The 5,000-nt window shown below is 53.2% G+C and overlaps 1 non-coding gene across 1 annotated transcript in view; it reads right to left on the reverse strand.

The window, feature by feature from the left end:
* The window catches only part of LOC126476854 (small subunit ribosomal RNA), a 1,909-nt gene extending 1,614 nt beyond the window's left edge, over positions 1-295 (reverse strand). Inside the window, exon 1 of the ribosomal RNA XR_007587290.1 lies at positions 1-295. This exon is cut by the window's left edge and continues 1,614 nt beyond it. This is a non-coding gene — a ribosomal RNA (small subunit ribosomal RNA).
* Positions 296-5,000: the final 4,705 nt, after the last annotated feature.

Here is a 5,000-nt window from a genome sequence, read left to right on the forward strand (position 1 = left end):
GAGGACCGTGCGATCAGCCCAAAGTTATTCAGAGTCACCAAGGCAAACGGACCGGACGAGCCGACCGATTGGTTTTGATCTAATAAAAGCGTCCCTTCCATCTCTGGTCGGGACTCTGTTTGCATGTATTAGCTCTAGAATTACCACAGTTATCCAAGTAACGTGGGTACGATCTAAGGAACCATAACTGATTTAATGAGCCATTCGCGGTTTCACCTTAATGCGGCTTGTACTGAGACATGCATGGCTTAATCTTTGAGACAAGCATATGACTACTGGCAGGATCAACCAGGGAGCTGCGTCAACTAGAGCTGAGCAGCCGGCCGCCCGGGAGTGTGTCCCGGGGGCCCGCGCGAACACGCAAGCGTCCGCTCAATTATTCTGCAAACAGGAGGAGGCTGAGCTCCCCTGCACAACACACCTCGAAACCCTCTCAGGTCCCGGCGGCGCGCAGCGCCGTCCTAAGTACTTGGTCGGGTTCGAGAGAGGCGCAATCGCCCGGAGTTAGGCAAGTAGACGCTTTAGGTGCGACCACCCGTGCTCCCAACTGAGCTTGCCGCTGCCGACAGAGGCCCGGGAGCGTGCTGTCGTGGCATTGCCGGCGGGAGACAACACGCGCCACCTACGGTGACCGGCAGCTCCAACGCCGGCGCCACAGAAGGACAAAAGCCCCACTTGGGTGCCGAAGCGAACTCTCCCAGCACAGCGCACGCGCCAACACGTCCGCACAGCTGCGATACAAACCACCTGCGAGAACCGCTGGGGCGACCGAGCAGCAGACGGCGTCGCGGCGCCGAGCGCCGGGCGGCGGCGCATCCTCAGCGCACAAAGTCCTCAATCGGACCAGCACACTGCAGATGGCCACCGCGCTTCGCACCGGGCCCGCGAGGACCTACTTTGGCCGCAAGGCGCCGCGAGCAGGGGGCGCCGGCGCGCAGCTGCGCCGCCTGCCGCGTCCGTCGGCCGGCGCGCCTGCCACTGGCCGCCCCCACCAGCCGGCTGTAGCGCGTGCGCCCACGCACCGCGCTGCCAGCACGCCGGGCGGCCCCCCCTCACCGGCCGGGGACGGTCCCACCCAGCCACCGCCGCGTATCGCCTCACACCCAGATCCCCTTTCACGTTCGTGGGCATGGTGGGTCCCCTTTCACGTTCGTGGGCATGGTGGGTATCCCTGAAACAACCGGTTAATAGCTCGACCGATCGTCGCCAACACTGATTCACCTCTAGCGAGAACAACCGCACCACAACGGGTTACCAGTTGTTCATTTGCGTAACGTCACCAGCAAACGTACACGTCCATCGCCATTTGCAACGAGTATTGCATGCCTGTGTCAGGTGTCACAACACACTACGTCTGCCCACATAGACGCAACAACATGTGCACGCCTAGAGAACACGTGGAAGGTCGACCCCGTACGTATGCGGTGTCCATTGCGCGAACGACTGTCAGCCGGCCTCTGCAGCATGTCGCAGATGTGGAACACGGTGCAACATGCTATCACGGTGTGTGAGAAGAGACGACTACGTCCGAATACACGCTCCACTACATCAACAGACTGCTCATGCTGATCGCCATCCAGGGCGTCCGTTCCTCCCACACGTCTGTATGGCGTACCACACTGCAATCCAGCTCTTATAGGGAGACGACACGTAGCTGCGTGCACAATATTTGGACTGTATGGTCCGCCGTTGCTAGGCGCAGTCGTCATACGGTCACATGTGCCACGATGTATCATTCAGTACATACGGACCAATGTGCAGTACAGTTTGTGGGTTTTGCGTACATCGGCGGACAGGTGACAGGCCGTACCACAACGTAGGCTGAGTACGTCGGCATGCGAAGGGCGTTGAACATGCAAACTTCTCACCGACCAGCTTGCGAAGGCAGGGGGGAAGGGGAGGGGGCATGTACGTCCTGCTGCTATCCACATTACAGTGTATAGCATGAGCATGTGGAAAGTCAGCAACACCTGCAAGGTGTTTAACATGACGCGATACACAGGGGACCGGGCAGTGCGAGTAGCGAACTATATTGCGAGGGTTGCGGTTAGGCAACACTACACTACTTTAACGGGTTGCATAACAATTACAGAGCAGGTTCAGCGACAACGTGCGTCAGGTTAAGGCGCAATATAGTTTAGGTTAAGGCACATTATAGGTTAGGTTAAGGCACATTATAGGTTAGGTTAAGGCACATTATAGGTTAGGTTAAGGCACATTATAGGTTAGGTTAAGGCACAACATGGGTTAGGTTAAGGCACAACATGGGTTAGGTTAAGGCACAACATGGGTTAGGTTAAGGCACAACATGGGTTAGGTTAAGGCACAACATGGGTTAGGTTAAGGCACAACATGGGTTAGGTTAAGGCACAACATGGGTTACGTTAAGGCACAACATGGGTTACGTTAAGGCACAACATGGGTTAGGTTAAGGCACAACATGGGTTACGTTAAGGCACAACATGGGTTAGGTTAAGGCACAACATGGGTTAGGTTAAGGCACAACATGGGTTACGTTACGGCACAACATGGGTTACGTTACGGCACAACATGGGTTACGTTACGGCACAACATGGGTTACGTTACGGCACAACATGGGTTACGTTACGGCACAACATGGGTTACGTTACGGCACAACATGGGTTACGTTACGGCACAACATGGGTTACGTTACGGCACAACATGGGTTATGTTACGGCACAACATGGGTTACGTTACGGCACAACATGGGTTACGTTACGGCACAACATGGGTTACGTTACGGCACAACATGGGTTACGTTACGGCACAACATGGGTTACGTTACGGCACAACATGGGTTACGTTACGGCACAACATGGGTTACGTTACGGCACAACATGGGTTACGTTAAGGCACAACATGGGTTACGTTAAGGCACAACATGGGTTACGTTAAGGCACAACATGGGTTACGTTACGGCACAACGTGGGTTACGTTACGGCACAACGTGGGTTACGTTACGGCACAACGTGGGTTACGTTACGGCACAACGTGGGTTACGTTACGGCACAACGTGGGTTACGTTACGGCACAACGTGGGTTACGTTACGGCACAACGTGGGTTACGTTACGGCACAACGTGGGTTACGTTACGGCACAACGTAGGTTAGGTTAAGGCACAACGTAGGTTAGGTTAAGGCACAACGTAGGTTAGGTTAAGGCACAACGTAGGTTAGGTTAAGGCACAACGTGGGTTAGGTTAAGGCACAACGTAGGTTAGGTTAAGGCACAACGTAGGTTAGGTTAAGGCACAACGTAGGTTAGGTTAAGGCACAACGTAGGTTAGGTTAAGGCACAACGTAGGTTAGGTTAAGGCACAACGTAGGTTAGGTTAAGGCACAACGTAGGTTAGGTTAAGGCACAACGTAGGTTAGGTTAAGGCACAACGTAGGTTAGGTTAAGGCACAACGTAGGTTAGGTTAAGGCACAACGTAGGTTAGGTTAAGGCACAACATAGGTTAGGTTAAGGCACAACGTAGGTTAGGTTAAGGTACGATATAGGTTAGGTTAAGGTACGATATAGGTTAGGTTAAGGTACGATATAGGTTAGGTTAAGGTACGATATAGGTTAGGTTAAGGTACGATATAGGTTAGGTTAAGGTACGATATAGGTTAGGTTAAGGTACAATATAGGTTAGGTTAAGGTACAATATAGCTTAGGTTCAGGTACACATTGTTGTAGGGAAAGGTGTATTGGGGGGGGGGCGGCAGGTTCGTTGATAGTGATTATCGTAATTGGATGCCTGCGGCATCATCCGATTTGTCACGTTAGGATGCACTTTTGGCTCATGACAGGCGGCGCTCCGATTCCATGGTTGTGGCAGATCTGTGTCTTTCATTCCTGCCATTGTTTGTGTGCTGTGACCGGAGGCAGTATTGTGATGTTGGGTGCACCCCTGTGTAGGACATGTGTGGGTGTTCGTGGCTTAGCTGAGCAATGTGCGGATGTCGGAAGGGTGGGATATTGTGTTTTCTGGGTGGACCTCCCGGTCTGGTTATGATAGTGTGGATTGTGTAATGTGGCGGAGAGTATGCACTGGATGTTCTTCCATGCTGGTGGTTAGATATTGTGTGTGTGCCTGTTACAGGCAGAGAGTAGTGTGTGATAAGAGAGTAGTGTGTGATAAGAGTGTCTGGCTGACGTGTGGTTCTCATTGTGTGCAGAGTCTTTCAGCATGTATAGGGACGGTTGTATATATTATCTGAATTCTGATGGCTCTGCATCTATTACTAATCAGTGCCGTGTATACGGTGACTCTGGTTCCAGTCGAAACTGTTCTATCTCTGTACATTAGTGATACTGCGGCTCCACTATGTTGCCGCCCCTGTCGGCCGTTTCCCCCAGTGTATGGCTAATGATTATCAGCAATCAGTCTATTAGTCAATACCGGTAGTGTGACGACGTCAAATGTCCGGGATGGGGGAAGCTACACCCTTCCCGTGGGTCAGGGCCTAGAAAGACTCTTCCCACGCAGGAGACTCGGACTGTCGTTACTCTTCCGAGAAATATATTTGCCCAGCGTTTTTTGCGACTGCGAGTGCAACGCCCACGGGTGCCGACATGGATGGGGCGCTTCCTAGCTGATCGCTCAGCATGAGAATCCGTACAGTGAGCAATGCGATCGCGTCTGTAGCTTGTACGTGGTACAGCTCGCAGCTCATGAATAGGGACAGCGGGAATGTCGCATATTGGAAATATCTCTTCATGAAACGCATGTTATAGGTGTGGATTGCACCTTACGAGTGCGGGAAACGTCCGCCGTTCATCCGCTGGCGATGCGAGTTTGGCGGTTGGGGTGGGGCACGAACGGGTGCAGGTGGTGTGATTGCCGGTCCACGACTTCGTGCGGCAGAGGCACTGGCGTATGGGTGCTGTGGTCGACAGAGGCTGCATGCTTTGTGGGTGGCGTCGAAAGATGGGCACTGTGGGCCCATCGATGTCTTAGTCGGCTTGGCGTCCCATAGATGGCGGTATCGTC

Source organism: Schistocerca serialis, chromosome 4, assembly GCF_023864345.2.
Source record: "Schistocerca serialis cubense isolate TAMUIC-IGC-003099 chromosome 4, iqSchSeri2.2, whole genome shotgun sequence".
NCBI lineage: Eukaryota > Metazoa > Arthropoda > Insecta > Orthoptera > Acrididae > Schistocerca > Schistocerca serialis.